The sequence below is a fragment of the Neltuma alba genome, unplaced genomic scaffold, assembly GCF_004799145.2.
Source record: "Neltuma alba isolate B1F8T4 unplaced genomic scaffold, ASM479914v2 tig00012126_pilon, whole genome shotgun sequence".
Lineage (NCBI taxonomy): Eukaryota > Viridiplantae > Streptophyta > Magnoliopsida > Fabales > Fabaceae > Neltuma > Neltuma alba.
Window position 1 is genome coordinate 191,551 of NW_021636678.1, and position 20,887 is coordinate 212,437.

The 20,887-nt window shown below is 34.8% G+C and overlaps 1 long non-coding RNA gene and 2 pseudogenes across 1 annotated transcript; 1 reads left to right on the top strand and 2 right to left on the bottom strand.

Moving 5' to 3' along the window:
- The first annotated feature begins 11,034 nt into the window (after window positions 1–11,034).
- Window positions 11,035–15,852, top strand: LOC114723222 (poly(A) polymerase I-like; annotated as a pseudogene).
- Window positions 15,853–16,555: 703 nt separating this feature from the next.
- LOC114723223 (mitochondrial phosphate carrier protein 3, mitochondrial-like) lies at window positions 16,556–19,958 on the bottom strand (annotated as a pseudogene).
- LOC114723237 (uncharacterized) lies at window positions 17,519–18,111 on the bottom strand. The gene is made up of 3 exons (XR_003738217.1): window positions 17,905–18,111; window positions 17,689–17,732; window positions 17,519–17,589 (listed from the first exon to the last, which is right to left on the bottom strand). It is a non-coding gene; the product is annotated as an uncharacterized LOC114723237 (long non-coding RNA).
- Window positions 19,959–20,887: the final 929 nt, after the last annotated feature.

Consider the following 20,887-nt stretch of genomic DNA (forward strand, 5'->3'; position numbering starts at 1 on the left):
TTGCCAAACACCCCCTAAATTCCCAGTCTCGGAGGGCTTCTCGTTGGCTTCAGTGCACTGCTTGTTACTGTAATTTAACATTTAAATTTAAATTTTTAATTAATATATATATTTTTAATAATAAATTTATTTTTCAAAAAATGTTAATTATAGGACTATTTTATTTTAAATTATGTATATAAGAAAACAAAAAATTAATTAAAAAATATAAAATATTTAAATTCAATCTGGACCGTTTAAAATCAATCTAGATACCACTGGTTGTTTGGCCAAGTGGCGTGTGTGTGGGGTGTGCACATGTTGCGGGTTCGATCCCGCCCCCTAGTAACAAAAAAAAAATCAATCTAAATAGTTTAAATTATAATAAGTACTCTATACTCATTATTACGATAAGCATGAAACGTGCTCCTCAAAAAAAGAAGCACATTCCTCACTCATCATACCATGTTTAACTTAATTTAAACTATTCAGATTAGTTTTGGATGGTTCAAATTGAATTTAATTATATATATTTTTAATTATTTTTTAGTAGATACAAAATTCAAAATAAAGATACTCTTATAATTGATATTTTTAAAAAAAAATAACTTTGTCATGAAAAAAACTGTATATTAGAAGTTTTAAATTTAAACTATTTCATATTATATTTTAGATAGTTTAAATTCATAACAGCGATTAACACGTGATACTTGTGAAGACTGTACATAATACTGCAATAAATAATTTCATATTGTCAGCCGACTTCTGTAGGGGTCAAGTCAAGATTTCCAACTGTAAAATGAGTGAGTAATATTCTTCTAACGGCCAATTAGTGTCCAGCTGCATGTCTTGTTTTAAATCATTTTGCAGAAGAATTCAAAGACGAATCTCTTTAGAAGCGTAAAAATCATGCACACTCCGGTCTCTGTTATAATTTTTTTAGAAGAAATTTTTTCCCCTAAATATAAATCCAATTAAAGAGTTATTAATGACTATTTTCAATTTTACCCTTATTTAATTTTTATTAGAAAAAGAAAAATGAGAAGAGAGGGTTAAGAATAATTGATTTGTAAATGTCATTTATCAATTTAAATGTGATTTCTTGATATGTGAAAATTATTCAAAAGGAATTTATAATAGTGATTGGAGTGGCAAGTGAGTTTTGCTGCTATAGTCGAGGTCTTTAGTTTACATACACATTGTTAGGAATCAAGCCACCAAGAACATGTTTAAGAAACTTAGCTATATCTCCTAATTATGTCGAATGTATTTTATGAATTAAATTTTTTTTTTGATTATATTAGATATCAAATAGATGGCTAAGAATAAAAAAATGTCTTTGAATAATAATAAAATAGTGACTTAAGGCCCTGTTTGTTTAAATAGGAAAAAAAATATTCTGAATTATGGGGTTGTATTTAAAATTTAGGAAAAATCACAAAAACATCTTGAAAATAGAGAAATTGCAAACAGAGACTTGTAATATTAATATTGGTTTTGACAACAATTTCTATAAACGAGTCCTTATATACAAATTTTTTAATTTTCAGGGTTTTTTTTTGTGATTTTTCTTGTAATTCAATATTGTCTATAAAGCATTAAGAAATAGAGATAATTAAGGAATATTGCAATTAACCACAGTGATTAGAAATTCCTTAAGAAGATGGTACCTGTGGACTCATCCTTATCGCCAGGGTTAATTAGTTGGCTTCCACGAAAATCGCGTGTGCGAGGGGACACACAATTATTTACACATGGATGTGACATTGAATTGAAACCTGGTGAGGTAGAGATAAAATATAGGTAGATAAATGGAGCCTGTCTCCCAGTGCACATTTTAAATGTTGGATAACTATCATATACTGCTTGAGTTGGATAACTAATTTAAAAAGATTAATTAAATTAATTAAAATTTTCATTTATAATAAATATATATTGATTTTTTTAAATTATTATTTTTAATTATGTGTATTAGAGTTATCTTTTATTAAAAGTGTAATCTCTTATAATTAATAAGGATGCTTTTAAAAAATAGTATAAAAATAAATTGAGATGTTATATATAAAATAGGTAGCGGTGAAGATACAGTGTGGTTCGTGTTTTCAGCTTTCAAGTACACTAGCCCGATCATCAACAACCCCTCCCCTTTCATGTCTCACATAGGCTATAGCCTTATTAGCTAAGTCAACACAGTCCATCTGTTCACAGACTTAGCATGGTTCATAGGATAAACTTCACGGCTCTCGAATAACCGGTGATAATATTACTGCCTTCAGTTTTTAATATAAAAATTAATTTATTAATTTGAGTAAATTAAGAAAATTATTCAAATAGTTATTTGTAATAAATAGGTGTTATTTTTCTTAAAATATCCTTGCTAATCAAGTATATTGGCTAGACCTACTATTATTACAAGTACTATATTAAAAAAAAAGATAAATATAAAAAATAAAGTGAATTGAGATTTTATATTTAGGATCAAAATAAAAGTTAAATGAGTTTTTATATTAAGAAATTAAGATAGTAATATTTTTAAATTTAGAAAAAGATTGCCTCTTTCACTGAAATTATGACTACATGCAATAAATGTGTTTGAGTTAAAAGCATGACCACAGTTTTGTACAATTAAAAAGTGACAATATTGAGGGGGAAAAAATCAACTATCACATCTTCATCTTATACTCTAAGATTAAATACGGCATTAAAAATTTGACCTAATAAATTAAAATATATATATTTTCGTACCAAATTATAGTAAAAAGTAGGCAACAATATACAGATTAATGACTTTGTCTCTGTCTAAAACATTTTTTGTTCATTTGAAATTTGGCCCTGATGAAATAAAGGCATTTTTTGAAATGATCGTTTATTAAAAGATGAGATAAATCCATTAAATATGGGCAGTTTTGAAAAGATATTTCAACATATCGTTAGAACTCTGAAGTATATATTATAAAAAAAAATAAAGACTAAAAGAGTATGCTGCCTCTTTTCTATAATATAGGACTTAGTTAACTAATCTATAGAGATTAACAAAGCTAAATAAATTATTTTAAACTATTCTTACTTATTGTTTTTATCTAAACTAATGTGTTGACTTATAATCAAGCTGATATATAATATAACGATATGTACGTATAAATATTTTAGAGAAATCATCATATAACATATGTTATAATATATAATTTATTTAACTTAATCTCTCTTCCAAAATTAGTTAAGTGAGTAGTATCACTACAAAAAAATAGACTTTAGGCGACGACTTTCGGCGGCGACAAAAAAAGTCGCCGCTGAAAATCCACTTTCGGCGGCGACACCAAAAAGTCGCCGCTAAAACCAAGACTTTCAGCGGCGACAAAAGTGTCGCCGCCGAAAGTGGACTTTCAGCGGCGACTTTTCTAGTCGCCGCTGAAAGTTCGCCATTGAAACCAAGACTTTCAGCAGCGCGACCACAGTGTCGCCGTTAAAAGTGGACCTTCAGCGGCGACTTTTTTTGTCGCCGCCAAAAGTGGACTTTCAGCGGCGACTTTTTTTGTCGCCGCTGAAAGTATAATATAATAATATATATTTTATTTTACAATATTAATAAACAAATTGCCGAAAATGGACCTTCAGCGGCGACTTTTTTTGTCGCCGCCGAAAGTGGACCTTCAGCGGCGACTTTTTTTGTCGCCGCCGAAAGTGGACCTTCAGCGGCGACTTTTTTTGTCGCCGCCAATAGTGGACCTTCAGCGGCGACTTTTTTTGTCGCCGCTGAAAGTATAATATAATAATATATATTTTATTTTACAATATTAATAAACAAATTGCCAAAAATGGACCTTCAGCGGCGACTTTTTCTGTCGCCGCCGAAAGTGGACCTTCAGCGGCGACTTTTTTTGTCGCCGCTGAAAGTATAATATAATAATATATATTTTATTTTACAATATTAATAAACAAATTGCCGAAAATGGACCTTCAGCGGCGACTTTTTTTGTCGCCGCCGAAAGTGGACCTTCAGCGGCGACTTTTTTTGTCGCCGCTGAAAGTATAATATAATAATATATATTTTATTTTACAATATTAATAAACAAATTCAATCTGGCTCAGCGGCAAGAAGGTTGGACACGAAGGGAGGCGGTCACGAGTTCGAACCTGGAAGAAGACACATTTAAGGTGAAAATATTAGACGATGACGTGGCGAGGAGGAGTGACGTGGCAATGACGTGGAGGTAGCTAGTGATGATGTGGCGGTCGGCGGTGATGACGTGGCCGCCGATGGCGATGACGTGGAGGTCGACGGTGCTGACGTGGCGGTCGGAGACGATGACGTGGCACCGGCGGTGATGACGTGGCATTGGTAAAGCCAATTCTTCTTAGGCATTACTTTCAGCGGCGACCAAAAAGTCGCCGCAGAAAACACTTTCGGCGGCGACATTTGTCGCCGCAGAAAACACTTTCGGCGGCGACATTTGTCGCCGCTGAAAAGCATTTCAGCGGCGACAAGAGTGTCGCCGCCGAAAGTGTTTTCTGCGGCGACTTTTTTGTTGCCGCTGAAATGCTTTTCAGCGGCGACAAATGTCGCCGCCGAAAGTGTTTTCGGCGGCGACATTTGTCGCTGCTGAAACTTCTAAAAGTCGCCGCTGAAAGTATCTTTTAACGGCGACCTTTTTAGTCGCCACTGAAAGTTTTCAGCCACGGCTGCTACACGCAACGACTTTTCAGCGGCGAGTTGTCGCCGCAAAAAACTTTCGGCGGCGACTTTTGTACTTTCAGCGGCGACTTTTGTCGCCGCTGAAAGTCAATTTTTTTGCTGTGTATATAACTAAAATCGTTTTTTCAAAAATCGTTCGCTGTTGTTGAGTCAGTGTCTTAATTTGTGTGTGTCATGTGCGCGCCTTGGCAGAGAAAGGATGCGGTTTTTCACCTGATGAATTTTAGCCACAGGCATGCCATCATCTCAGGTAAGATCTGGACATGACATACTGTGTCAAAGTTCAATATAAACACGAACCTACGTTCCCAACACTATATTACCCCATGCAAGCTTGCATGCTCATATATTAATTATAGAGTATTATCAGAGAGTCTAAGGTGGTGTTTGACAAACTATAAAGTGTTTTTTAAAAAGTACTTTTCTGTAAATCGAGACAAATTCTTTTACATATTTACTTTGTATACCGTAAAATTACTTTTAAAACCATAGTTTGGTTTTCACCTAAATACCCTCTAAACTTAAGCGTGGTCAAGTTTAATTAGTTAGCTTTCCCATTGTAACTTTTCCCCCATCCAATCACCGGTTCCACTTGATTGAACCACCATTAATAATTAAATATATATCCATTATGTCACAAATATAATTCATGTTTGGTTAAAATTAAAAGAATGTGTGTATATAGATTAATTTCAGTACTCATTACAATAATGAGTACCATAATATCTATCAGTGTGGTGAAATCTGCACATTTTAAATATAATTTCAATGGTCTAGATATAAAATTTTCATGTAAAAATCTTTAAATAAAAAATCATTTTTTTTTAAAAAATTGATAGTTAAGAGATTAGATTCCTTTTGGACTCTATATCATTAAAATAATTTTATTAAAAGAATAAAAGTAAGAAAATAAAACTATATGAGACGTCCAAATTAGATTTAGATGGTACGTAATAGTGGTGATGAGTTCTTTGTACTCATTAGGCTGTTTAGCACCGAAACTATATATTTAAGTAGATCAATCTCATATGAATCCTGCGGCATTAATGAACTTGAGTGTCCAAGTCATACCATCAGTAACACTATCAGCTGATGATTACATCAAACGTGATTGGTTACCTACCACTAGCATTTACATTATATTATAGTCATGATATATAGTATCCAGAAAAAAACAATACTCCTCCGATCATTAATGTAAGATCTGATTGGAAAGTTGATATTAGTCCTATGTAAAATCTATTTTACATTTTAATCAATTTTTTTTAAATTAACTTTATTTATATTCCATAACAATAATTAAGTAGGAGAAGGAGGGAGAAAATTAAGAAAAATTCTTAGAATATTTTAAGGAAAAAAATCAAATTAACTAATTAGGTCTTACGTTAAAAACAGGAGGAATAATTATTAACAGCTGGATATTATTAAGTTGAATGCTAATTTGCGTAACAAAACCATACTCTATCCAAGGAGCCAGCTTCCTTCAATTCTGTCTAATCACATAAAAACATGAGCCATTAATTCAGTACCTGTCCGGTAGCAGACAAATTTTTTTTGAAAAAAAAAAAAACGGCAGCCAATTGCAATAAACCTATAAGAACTTTTATCCAAACCAAACAAATCATCATTACCAACTAGTTAGAGATACAAAGAGTGCGACACTTTTTTCGTTCGACTCACAGAGAACGTAAAATCTCATATTTCTTGGGGGCAAACACAAAAATTCTCATGATTTCCCCTGATATGATTGACAATGATCCACACAATTTGCTTCGTAAAATCTATCAGTATATCAACCAAATCCAACACAAATGGACGAAAAGACAACAACTGACGAACAACATGTCCACATGTATGGCCATCCATATCCAAATGAAAAGATATATATAATTAGAGATAAACCCAAACAACATCACTAATCACTGCTAAAAACAAAAAGAACGTAACTACATATATAGATCTTGTGGGTGTCTCAAACTTCTTTTCTGAAACGCTAAGGCTGGCTAAGTTAGGGCTTCTGGCCACCATAGATTACCATTCAAGTCACTGTTTGTTATCTGTGTTGCACCGCAACATGAAAATTTCTTCACGCATGTAAGAAGCTACGTCCTTTTTTTGTCGTGTTAACCTCAACAAGTTGGTACAGGGAACCACAAAATAACAATGCTTATGAGCCAATTAAACAAAAAACAGATAACTGTTCTTGTCCGTACGTACAACCTAGATCATGGAATATTTCTGCTTCGTCTCATGCAAAACCAGCCAATGCTTTTAATTTGGTCCCCCAGCCTTCAAAGTGTTACTGTGTTTTTGTGTTTGTGTGGTGTGTGTGGTGTGTGTGTGTGGTGTGTGTGTGTTGTGTTCTACTACAGCTAGCATCCATTCAGGGTCCAATAATAATGTCGTGTTTTTTATGAATAAGACAGGGTTGTCTTGTTACCAAAGATAAACCCCATTTGGTGGGATATTTTGAAATCCCCCATCATGAAGGAAAATAAAAGGTACGATTCTTCTAAGAAAGAGCGCGTCCCAAAAAACTAATGTTTCTGATGCTAAGTTACTTCTTCTTTTTGTCCTTATTCGGAATTTGTTGTGTAGCCCTTGACATTTTAATATAACTCGGCATTTTACCGGAAAAAATAGAATTTTTTTTATATTCAAAATTGAAAAATGTATTCAGACTTATTATAATTTTTTTAATGTATTTAGAAATTTTTTTTATTAAAATAAGATTGCATGCAGTTTTTCATGATAGTTTGACAAATTAAATACTTAGACGTACTGATTGTATAGAGCTATGTATACACTAGTCATAATGGTAACTGTAGCATGCTTGGGTCTGGTATAGATTGAAACATTATATATCAGACTTACGAATCTAAACGTAAGGAATGATGGTTCAATATATATCTATATTGCTTGAAAATTGGTGTTTAATTAAGAGCGGCTCAAATCATAGGATTTTTTTAGTATATGAAGATTAAGAATATCTTCCAATCCCATTTAACGGAGCAAACTAATCCTTTCATCATATTTGACTGATGTTTCTCACCTCTTGTGAAGGTATTTGTGCTCAATAAATTAGTAAATTCTTTTATACGATATATAATTTTAGATGAGATTTCTCCTTATATGCAAACTCAAGTGATAAAATAATGATGGCTAGAGTTTAATAGATGTTAATGCAATCAGAAAAATATTGATTAATCTTTAGGATTTCAAATCAGGAAAAAAAATAAAGAAGAAGGAAAAAAAAGAAAAGGAGAAGAAAGAAAGAAACATTAAAACAGATGGAACGTAATGGGCCCACTACATCGCTTGCTGGAATGAGACGATGACCAGTACATTGCCTCTTGAACCCAGGTTCCTGCTGGTTGGGCTTGGGCTATTGAACGTTTCACAGGAATGGGCCAAATGAATAACAAGGGGGCCCAACTGACCGTATTGTGGGTCTTTATCTCGGCTTAATAGAAGCATGGGATGGTGGTGGGTTCAAGCATACTATCCCAGAGTTGCGCTCCATCCCATCGAGGGCCTCGTATTGTTATTGGATTAAAAATGTACAGTTTCTTCCGTTGGATTTTTTTTTTGGGGGGGATCAACTGTGGATTCACCTGCCAAATACCACCTCCATTCTTAGTATAAAATCCTGTTTTATTTTTATTTGATCTTAAATATAAGATTTGATTTATTTTATCTATCATATTATTTATTTATTTCTAAAATAGTTATTCTAATAATGGTAATTCTAGCCAATAAACTTGATTAACAAGAATATTTTAGGACAACACCTATTTATTACAAATAATTATTCCTCTGGTTCTATTTATAAGAAACTTCCATATGTTTCAGACAGACCAATGAAAACTTTAAACTGAATTAATTTTTTGTTTAGAATATAGCAATTTTCCAAACTTTACCCGTATTTAATATATGCTCTTTTAAAAAAAAACTATCTAGAATATAATAAATGAAAGACAATATGGTATATTCATGGTAAAAATTTAATGAAATGACTTATAAATATGACAAAAAAAAACTTTTCTCTCTGCCCTATAAATAGAACTAAAGGAGTAATTTAACTTATTTTCTTAATTTACTTAAATTAGTCAATTAGCTCATATATTAAGGATCGGAGTAGGTATTTGTAGCGCACAAGAAGCTGAACAGTGGGCGATTTTAAAGGTCTAAATATAGCTTGGGACTTTGGATTCAAGAAAAGTCATTGTTGAGTCTGATGCTAAGTTTGTAGGTGGTCAACTTTGCAAGCCAGATGCTAATAATAATGACGGCAGCCTTTTGATGACGAGAATACTCAGAGTTGCGCTCCATCCCATCGAGGGCCTCGTATTGTTATTGGATTAAAATGTACAGTTTCTTCCGTTGGAATTTTTTTTTGGGGGGGATCAACTGTGGATTTCACCTGCCGAATACCACCTCCATCCTTAGTATAAAATCCTGTTTTATTTTTATTTTGATCTTAAATATAAGATCCAATTCATTTTATCTCTCATATTTATTCGTTTTTTTTCTAAAATAGTTATTTTAATAATGGTAGTTTTAGCTAATAAACTTGATTGACAAGAATATTTTAGGATAACACCTATTTATTATAAATAATTATTCCTCTGGTTCTATTTATAAGATACTTCCAACATGTTTCAGACAGACCAATGAAAACTTTAAACTGAATTAACTTTTTGTTAAAATATAGCAACTTTCCAAACTTTACCCGTACTTAATATATGCTCTTTTTAAAAAAAAAAAAAAAACTATTTAGACTATAATAAATGAAAGACAATATGGTATGTTCATGGTAAAAATTTAATGAAGTGACTTATAAATATGACAAAACAAAATAACTAAAGAAGTAACTTAACTTATTTTCTTAATTTACTTAAATTAGTCAAATAACTCTTATATTAAGGACTGAAATAGGTATTTGTAGCGCACAAGAAGCTGAACAGTGGGCGATTTTTAAAGGTCTAAATATAGCTTGGGACCTTGGATTCAAGAAAGTCATTGTTGAGTCTGATGCTCAGTTTGTGGTTGATCAACTTTGCAAGCCTGGTGCTAATAATAATGACGGCAGCCTTTTGATGACGAGAATACTTGACTTTTTGAAATCCAACTGGGATATTAGGATCAAGTATATTGGAAGAGACACTAATGGTGCGGCTGATGTGCTGGCGAAGAGAGGAACTTGTTCTTCAATGTTGATATGTGCTCTGTTAAACTAGGGAACTTTGTGCAGAAAGAGTGCTTGTGATCTAATTTCCTTTCTATTTAGTATCTAGTTGGGCTTTGCCCTCTTTTATATACATTAAAAAAAAATGTGTAGAATTATGGAGAACAAGTAATGAATTAAGTTTATCCTACCAATTTTTAATTGCATATCTTGCTTTTTATAGTGTAATTTTTTGCCAACCGATATTTGGTGGTAAAATTACTTAAAATAAGTCAAACCAAACACCTTGATGTTAAGGCCACTTGTGTTGCATATAGATGTCAAGTGTTTTTCAAGACACCTCCCCCATTCTCCTAGTTTTTTTTTGTTATGTATAATATTACTCCTCCGGTCCTTTATATAAGACCCATTTAACTAATTTGATTAGATTAAGGAAGTTAGGTAAGTTAGTTAATTATAAGAAAAGTGACACATTTTTCCCAAAATACCATAATCATCTTTCTTAATACCCCATCTCTTCTCTTCTACTGATTATGGGTGAGAGAGTATCTAAAAGGCAATTTAGAGAAAATTGATAAATTAAAAAAAATGGGTCTTATATTTAGGACCAAAACCAACTCAAGAATTGGGTCTTATATTAAGGACCGGAGGAGTATCTTATTAGAGACAATTCCATTTACGATATTATTAAGTATAAATATTATTACCCATTCTAAGAGAAATTCTAGCCTTGTTCGTTGTGCTGCTAGAGACCAACTCTTTTTATTAGATCAATTCCACTGGTTCCACTGTCTGAGTTGATGTGGATGAAAACTGCTAGGAAGAAAGCAAATTCGTTTTATGGGGTTTTAACTTTTACGGACAACAAATTGTGTATAAAGGGACTGTTTTGAAAATTGGGAGAAACTAGGGGGTTGTTAGTTTTTCCCTTTATAATTTTTTCAGTGAAAAATAATAATCTAAATGCAAAATCCACGACAGTCAGGAAACGCAGAACTTGTATCCACACCCCATGGAGCACTTCTTTTGTGCCTCTCGTTGATGAATATTTACACACACATTTTGTTGCTAAAGTTTTCGGCAAAATCTTATTTATGCTTAAACCCTAAACCCTCCTCTGCTAGCCTAGCTACGATGTGTGGAAGTCCTGTTTGGTAGCGAAGCTTATCCGCGCATGTGCGACCTGGGTCGCGTCCATGGCGATTGCGAGCTTAAAATTTGTGTGCAAACCCAATATACAACTACGTCCGCCTCCATTTCAATGCATTCGCAAGGTAAATGCGCGCGCTTTTGTGTCCTCTGAATACTTCTTCCTTCTCTATTTCGCTCTTCCACTTGTTTATTCCTTTGTTTTCAAGGTTGTGCCGAGATATGCCCCTTCCGTCGAGGCAGAGGAAGGGTAAAAGAAGAAACAAAGGTTTCGGTTCTTGAAGAAGGCAAGTGATGGACTGAATTGTTGGTGAATGATTTTCTTTTATTTTTACCCAAATGGCGTATTGGAATTTTATGCAGTTTGTCGACTTTGATAATATTGAGTGCTAAATCATTTCTCTTGGTCGAATTAAATCGATGAAGGAAATAAGAAGGGCCCAACGTGGAAGAAACTGGATTCCAAAGAGCTTGGAATAAAGACTTCAATGATCACAAGCCCCACGAAAAAGGTTCTTAATAGGCTGAAGAAAAAAGGTACATACTGCCTGTCACTGGTTCATTTTTCTTTAGCTCCGTTTGTATAAGAAAATGGGAAAAATTGATGAATGGTTCAGTTTGGCTAATTTTATTAAATCTCTTTCTCATTGTTGTAGATATTAAGAAGGGTTGGTACTTCTATCATCGATAGAGTTGTTTTTGAACTTGAATGAAGTAACACTCTTTTATTACTTTTCATTTCCAATTGCGGCAGTGAGCGATTTAAATGAAGAATTGGTTTCAAATATTTCTTCCAAACCTTTGCCTGGTATTTGCATTGCACATAGATTGCCGCATAGTCAGAAAATCCCTAATTGCAGTAGTTGAAATTACAGCTGATTCTGCGGAATATATTTTCTAATGTCTCACCAAAACTGACATCAATGTATGAAGAATAAGAACTAGACGTCTAACTACCTTCTTGCCTGAATTGTTGTTTCAGTCTGGCCACCGCCATAAACTAATGGCCATTGTAACTGATAACTGCCCTGGTCAAATTCATCTCGTACATTGTGATATAAGTCTTACTGGTTCTATGCTTTCGAGGGATGGGCTTTTTGGTGTAGATCAGCAATCCTTAGCAGTGATCTTCAAATGTTAATTAAAGTATTAAACTGTATTAAATTATGGACAACGTTTTGATTTTATTGAGATAAAAGAATTAAGTGCCAACACTTATGTTTGCATAGTTACGTGATTAAAATTTCACTTTTATTTTGGTTGATTATGTTTTATTTGCTTTTTTTATTGTGAATGTTCTGCTACTGCAAAATCTAGAAACCCTTTTTTCTTCTGTGTGTAGGATATGATGTATACCTAGTAGGAGGCTGTGTGCGGGATCTTGTTCTAAAGCGTACACCAAAGGACTTTGATATTATAACTTCAGCTGAGCTCAGAGAGGTTGCCTTCATCTCATATTTTCTTGTTGTCTTCAAATTCATTATCGATATCAAAGTTTATTGGGAGGCTCTTTGGACAAATAGCTAAGTTGAATTAAGAGCAGTCAAAAGTACAAGCACAAGTGTTTATTTCGGCTTATGTGTTTTTTTTAACATGGAACATGCATAAAAGTTCGTTTATACAAAGTCTAAACTGCTTGATGTTTTAAAGTCTTGATATTGCTTGGTGAATCTTGATTCAATGTGTAGGTGATGAGAACATTTTCATGGTGTGAGATGATTGGCAAACGGTTCCCTATATGTCATGTTCATGTGGATGGTACCATTGTTGAGGTTGGTATTGTTTCTAAATTTTTAACTTTGGACAGAATGATTGTGTGATTGCTTGAATTTATCCCATTGAGGGCTTTTGTAGCAATTGTATCAAGCATGATTCCATCTCTGTTTTTTGAGTAGGTATGATAATTTCTTCATCCCTTTTTATTAGGTTTCAAGTTTTAATACTGCTAGACGCAAGTTGGTGTGGATGCTTACCATGACATTAAAGGACCCCTCTGGCTGTGATAAGAAGGATTACCTTCGATGGAGGAATTGTTTACAGCGAGATTTTACGATTAATGGGTTCGTTGGGTGCTTGCAATTTAAAATGGAAAATCTAGTTTCTTTAGCACTGCAATTGTCTACTTTGTGATCTATATCTAGAATTTACTATTTATAGTTGTGCTGCTATACTGCTAATTAACTTTATGCTCTTCCAGGTTGATGTTTGATCCTTACAAAAAATTGTATATGATTACCTGGGAGGAATGGAAGATATTAAAAAGCTAAGTGTGCATATGTATCTCTTATCAGCTGCGTTTTCTTATATTTTTTTTTGTTACTGTCTATCAGGAACTTCCTAAACTAACTTTCTGCATGAATAGGTGCGAACTGTAATTCCCTGCAAATGCCTCTTTTCAGGAGGATTGTGGTGAGTTTTCATTGATTAATTGATGTTGCATTAAAAATTATAATTCACTTCACTATCACCTTTTTGCATAAGAATTGCCTTAGCTACAAGGAAATTTTACTGCATTTTTTGCAGCTCGTATTCTACGAGGAATTAGAATTGCAGGCCGCTTAGGCTTTGGCCTTTCCAAGGAACAGCTCATTTTGTAAAAAATCTTTCTTACTCAGTTTTAAGACTTGATAAGGTATATAAAGTACTTTTCTCCCTTATTATTACCATGCATGTGAATATTTTGCCTGAGCTGTTTCATATTTTACATTGTTTAGGGTAGGCTTGTGATGGAAATAAATTATATGTTAGCTTATGGGTTCTGCTGAAGCTTCTTTAAGGTTACTATGGAAATTTGGACTTCTTGATATCTCCTTTCCCTTTCAGGTACATGATGCACTTCTAGATATGCTTCATTTTTAATTTTATCTGTCAGTCTAGTCTGTTTGATTAATTTAGGTTTCCCTTGCAGGCTGCTTATTTTGTTCGCCATCGATTTCGTAGACGGGAAGGCAGGAACGAATATGCTTTTGGTATACCTTTCTGAAGTTTAGACTTTATAGACTGACATGTTTTCTTAGGTGAAAGGGCATAAAAGAATCATCAAACCCATCTCCCCCACAACACCCCCCCCAAAAAAAAAGGAGAACTCCAAAGGAAAACGTGTGTATTTGTTGATATCATTTCCTCCCAATTTGTGCATTGAGTATAAATTTTAAGTCGCAAATCCATAAAATGCATTTCTTCCGCTTTTGCATTCTTGAATATGCTGCTATTATGACTAAAACTGCAATATGCAATGTTTAGTAAGTGTTGTGCTGTATTTACTAATCAACAATTTAAGAATCCCAGACTGAGAAGCATCAGTGTAATGAGATCTTTCCTACTTTTCTTTCTGATTTTGATATGAAACTGCAAATCTTTCCTAGAGTGTAAACTAACAACAACAACAACAGACACAGGGAAAATAGTCGGTTTGATATTGATAAAGACCAAAATGCACTAAATCAGTTTCACAGGTCAGGTACTGATTCCAACCAAAACCCAAGTCCCGATTACATGCAGCAATCAGTCACGTACTGTTTACACTGAAATAGTACAAAGCATAATCAAGGCAGTGACTCTAGTGTTCAAGAGGCCAGAACGCTCCTCACAGTACACTTTTCTCCAAATTAGCCGATCTGCCCTCCTCTCCATAAACACGCTCACACCCACCCACCCACCCACCCACACACACACACACACTCCATCATATATACACACATATTTGTCAGCCTTGGGTGGGATGCCTGAGGATTTTTTTCTTTTTTCCTAATTTGGTTATGGCTCATCAGGTATTTTAGTATGAAAATATTTTTTAAGTGGTTGGGTGTAATTTAATCGTGTCTTTTGGAATTTTATCTGCAGTCATTCCTGTCCAATTTGGATACACTCTTGGCGCCTGATCGTCCATGTCATAGTAGCTTATGGTAAGATATATCCTACACAATGCCATTGCCTTTTCTTGTTTACCTAGTTAGCCATATGTTTTGGAAAGTCTCTGATTTTCCAGGAGAAATTGAGACAAATCATTTGTTTGCATCATAAGTGCAGCCAAATATAATTATTCTATAGGACAGCATATGTTTGAAGGCATAAATTAAATTTATGATTCTCCCTGGGTCAGTCATAGGAAATAGTTTCTGAACATTATTTTGCTTCTATTCTGGTTCTCTGGGTCCCATGGGATTGATATGTAAGTTGGGTCCATTGAGCAAGATATATCATGGATCTTTGCTTTCAGGGTCTGTATCCTAGCTTTACATAAAGCACTGAGTGATAAACCAAAGCGATTGGCTGGTAGGAATTTTGTGGTTAATGCTTTGAGTATCAATTCATGTTGTATTTTTTGGTTTGATGATTTTGACAAGTGCCACAAATTTCCAAATCAACTGGATATTTAATTATAACAAACTAATTAGTCAGGGTTTTCCCTGTTAATATTATCGATATATGCCTTTTGAATGACACTTGGTTCGTACTCTTATCTGTGTAAATTTCTCAGGTGTTCATCCCGTTAGGAGTCTACCTCAAAGCTCGCAGCATCTTTGACTGTGTGACAATAGTTGATGCTGCAAAGAGATTTGTGTCAAAGCGTGGCAGAAAAATTAATTACGAGTCCTTAGCTTCTGGCGACCTGCGGGAAATACGGCATGTTTTTGCGAGGATTGTATTTGATACTGTATACCCTTTACGCCTAATTGATCAACAGTCATAAATGAGTACGTCAAGGCTAATTTGAAGTTTCCTTTAGAAATTTTGTGAGAAGAATGATGCAGGATGCCATTCTATCAAGCAAATCAGATCAATTTGGAATGGAATTATGGTGAAAGGTTTGATTTTACCATTTAAGAGCTATTGGATTCCTGAAGAAATTACCATCTCATGGTCTAATTCCGGCGTTTCAAGTAATTTTTACGTTTAATCACGCAACCAGTGATGAAGCAAGGGCACTTCACTGCCCTGCCATATGCAATACCACGGAGTCAACGTAGGCTAAAAGGTCATTTTCTTTCGGTGTTGTTTTTCTTTTGGGGGGGAGGTTAAACTTTAAAAAGTAACGCATTCATTAATATGTTTTGTGGTATACTCTTGTTAACATCAATTTAATTTCTATTTTATGTCCTACAACTACAATGTATTCATGCATGTTATTGTAAATTTTACTTTCAAAAAATAATAAAAATTTATTAGTTGGATCTGTGGGCTCACTGAAGTTAGGCTGGTGTTAAGGCCTAAAATAAATGCTTTAAGAGACTGCTTTTCCGACTTGTACTTTGCTAAATCAAATTGTAAATTAAATAGCAGACGTCCAAATGGGTCTAGTCATCTTATTACCAGAAAAAGTGTTAAAAAAAATTCCTGAATTACTTTAATTTAGTGAATGATCGATGATTTTGGCCAAAAAAATGTGGAAATAGATTTACATTTTGTTTGCCTTGGTACTCTGTGTGCGCGTATAGACATGGCCAATTCCATTCAATGAGAAAAGGTGGTTATTATTGTATTGTATGCAAAAATAATATTTATTATCTTGAGATAAAATATACAATGAATTGGCAAAAAAGCAATACAAAAAATTGATAATTATTATTTTCATTCAAAGGAATGACAAGCTAAATCAGTTCACTGGCCACTCAAAAGGTTCCCTATATCTGTAATAACTAATATTATGTTTTGTGAATGCAGAGGAAGTTTGCAGTCTCTGCTTCAGATTTTCATGCATTAGCAACCCCTGTGGCAGCCGGAGGGGGAGCTCCGCCAGTAGTAGGCCTGAAAGAACAAACAGCCAAGTCATATTATGAGACGGATAAAATGCTATAGAAACTCTGCAGCATAATTATTGACTTCACGGAATTAATAAAATAAAATATAAATAACATTAATTTTAATGATTTTCATTTTAAAAAAAAGATAAAACAAGTACTAAATAATATTTATAAGCATATAAAACAGATATTTTAAGGAAAAAAGAAAAGAAAAGAAAAAAAAAACATAGCGGAAAGTTATTCTGACTAATAAATTTTTAACGAGAAGCTATTGGGGGGGGGGGGAATTGAGAGAGTCTCCATTCCACTGGGCAAAACAAGGAAGGCAGAGGAGAAGCTACTTACAGTCCCACAAACACTTTGAAAGAATCATAGATTCCCCATTGTGCTCCTGTTAGCGTTCCAATCATAACTATACGAAGAGGAAGGCCTCGAGTGAAGAGACCCCACAGCCCCATGTTCTTCACAGCCTGCAAAATCCACCAATTAAAATTCTCAGTCACAGCAATCATCATTATCAACAATGTAACTCAGTCCTGCTCTGTTTTTATCTACAAACTCTCCAACCAATCAAATCTAATCTACATAACAACTTTCGCTATAGAGTAATTTTGGACTTACATCACCAACAGTGGCTCCTTTGGCATTGTTGAGGAGAAGAAACGAGGTTATCAGCAGGGTGAGAGACGAGTGCACAGAAAATGCCGCCCAAATACCCTCCTGCATAACTCACTCCAAGTTGCACAGCAGTGCTGCACTGCTCTTAGGGGTAGGGATGATATGTTTGTACGTCATCTCCACAATATTCTCAAAAGTAGAAAATTTCATCATCGTATCTGAAAGCAATAATCAATGAAAAGCCTAAGTACAAACACTAGGGAAGCAAGAAGATGAGAGCCATACAGTCTAACAAAGACGGAAGAAACCCAACTTACATGGAATCTGACGCCCCCATAAAGGAACAAGTCCCTTGTACAACCTACACATTGAAAATTGGATCAAACTGAGATTCAAATATAAAGACCTGATAGAATGGAATACTAGGTTCCACATTGATAGTATTTAGTTCTCACATCTCAACAACTAACTTTTGTTCCTCATCCTACTCAATGTAAAGTGATAGAGGCAAATGAGATGAAATATCACCATACCCAAGAGCACCTTCAGCTCTGACAATCTTGGGGAGACCATCTGCTAAGCCACGAGCAAAGCTAGGCTGAGTCTGTACGCGAACTTTGACAGCTTCCATGGGACAAAGGGCAACATCGGCAATGACCTCTGCTGAAGCTGAACCAGCAAGGTATATCAATGTTTTGTACTTGGCTGCATACTCAGGGCCAGCAATGTCTGAGTAGTACTTCTTGAAAAAATGCCGGCCAAATACCCTCCTGCATAACTCACTCCAAGTTGCACAGCAGTGCTGCACTGCTCTTTAGGGGTAGGGATGATATGTTTGTACGTCATCTCCACAATATTCTCAAAAGTAGAAAATTTCATCATCGTATCTGAAAGCAATAATCAATGAAAAGCCTAAGTACAAACACTAGGGAAGCAAGAAGATGAGAGCCATACAGTCTAACAAAGACGGAAGAAACCCAACTTACATGGAATCTGACGCCCCCATAAAGGAACAAGTCCCTTGTACAACCTACACATTGAAAATTGGATCAAACTGAGATTCAAATATAAAGACCTGATAGAATGGAATACTAGGTTCCACATTGATAGTATTTAGTTCTCACATCTCAACAACTAACTTTTGTTCCTCATCCTACTCAATGTAAAGTGATAGAGGCAAATGAGATGAAATATCACCATACCCAAGAGCACCTTCAGCTCTGACAATCTTGGGGAGACCATCTGCTAAGCCACGAGCAAAGCTAGGCTGAGTCTGTACGCGAACTTTGACAGCTTCCATGGGACAAAGGGCAACATCGGCAATGACCTCTGCTGAAGCTGAACCCGCAAGGTATATCAATGTTTTGTACTTGGCTGCATACTCAGGGCCAGCAATGTCTGAGTAGTACTTCTTGAAGAACTCATAAAATCCATACTTGCAAGCTCCCTGAGCACTGTAACCCACCAAAGTTGGCGCCCAACCCTTAAAAGACCCTTGATACCCTGCTCCCGCGTAACAACACCGAATCCTGACATGATGCTTTTATACTTTCCTGGATCGATCTAAAAATAACAAGGTTTATCAATATATATATATATATATATAATGTTTTGCTTAATGACTAGAGAAAGTTATCAGAAGATGCAGACATATTTCCCGGCATGAATATAGGCCTATCTACCACACAATAAAGGTTTTGGGTAGAAAACCAGAGATCTTATATGCACATGCCCTTCTGTTCCTATATACAAGTCACTTGGATTCCATTCTTGCATACCAAAAAATGCATTAAAATGATAAATTTTTTCACACTTGCTCCCATTATGTTGAAAAAAGATAATTAATTACCCCTACAAGTGACTTATATTTAGAAACAAGAAGTGTACTATACATACATATACATACACACACACATACACAGCTTTGCACTATGAGAATGATCCTAAAATTGGTAAAATATAGATGGTTGGTGGAGGATGGATGCTCGTTAACAAGAACCACAATCATAATTCCTTAAAATGTAAAATCAAGTATCAAATGGAATTTCAGGATTCAATTCAAACTCTTAACCAAAAACCATTTGAATCAAAACCAAAATAGTTGATATTGACACAACGTGTAACAGACGCCACAAGATTGTGTACTACATATAATAATGTTTAGATTCAAGGTGTTATGCTTCTTAAACCGTATCTAGTATGATACGTACGGGCATTGCATAAATTGGACACAAGATAGAAACAGAGGAATCAGAGCATGCCTGCATGTTACACTTCACAACATCGAGAGGAGTGACGGCCATGTGGGTAGGACCAGTACACAGCAACCCTCCGACTCCACATGCGGCGAAGTAAGCCGGGAGAAAACAACTCGATCTTCTCGTTGGGCGACGGGATCACAAAACTCCTTCCCGGCGGCGGCGGGACGGATGATGATGAATTCGAGCTACACAGGACGACGTCGTCGGTGACAACCGTGATTCTTGTTCATGAAACTATCCAAGTGGAAGAGCCTCTTCGATGATGACGGTGATGAGTAGAGAAATTGAGGGACGAGAGAGTGGCGAGACTCGTTGGAAGGAGCCATTGACGGGTTCTTCAGAGGCTGAATTGAACTGGGAGAAAATCTGAAGGCTTGTGGTTAAGAAATGAAGTTGATGGGTTTAGATATTGAAGACGAATGGCTCTCTCAAAGAAGGGCCGCTTTGAATTGGCGCCCTCTTATAACGGTTACTGCTGGGAGACGTAGTTGACCGTTGACCATTCCGTAGATTCGTCTCATTCCTATTCTTTCCAGATAGGTTTTTTAAAAACAATTTATTATTGGCAAAATGAATCTATATACTTTTCGTTGCTCGTTATTAATTAATGTTAGCTTTCTTGGTTTGTTTTCTTTTGGGGTAGATAGAAAAGCTACGATTTTCTATACAATCACAAGAACAATACAAGTATATATATAGGACAACTAACGGAATTGGGTCTAGCGGAAGGGACTAGTTCTTCACAACATGACGAATCAAAGCTCGAATCCCTACTAGAAAGGTGATCACATTTAATGCCTGATAATATCTCGAATAAGATTACCTTCAAAGGAGAATACCTATGATTTAGCAAAAAAAAAAAAAAAGTATATACAGGACAGAGCATATCATAATTTCTGTTTATCTAACTTAATGAATCCCTTCCATTGTAAAGGGTTCGGTAAACAGGGAAAGAAAGAGATCGATATTAACTTAATAGTTATTGAAAACTTGCGTGCATTTATATGTAATAATAATTCAATTTATAGCTCAAGTTGCTGATGATTCTATACTTAATTATAATTTGCATAGTAAACACATAATAATAATATATAGAAAAGCCGTCCATCCAAAGTGTTGGGAGAAAAATAAAGATGCGGTGAATGTGTATATATTGGTTGGCCAAAAAGAAAAAAAGATAGAGTGTATATAAATATATTAATGGTCAATTCAAAGTTCAAAGTGTTGGCAACAAAAAAGAGAGATAATTACAGCA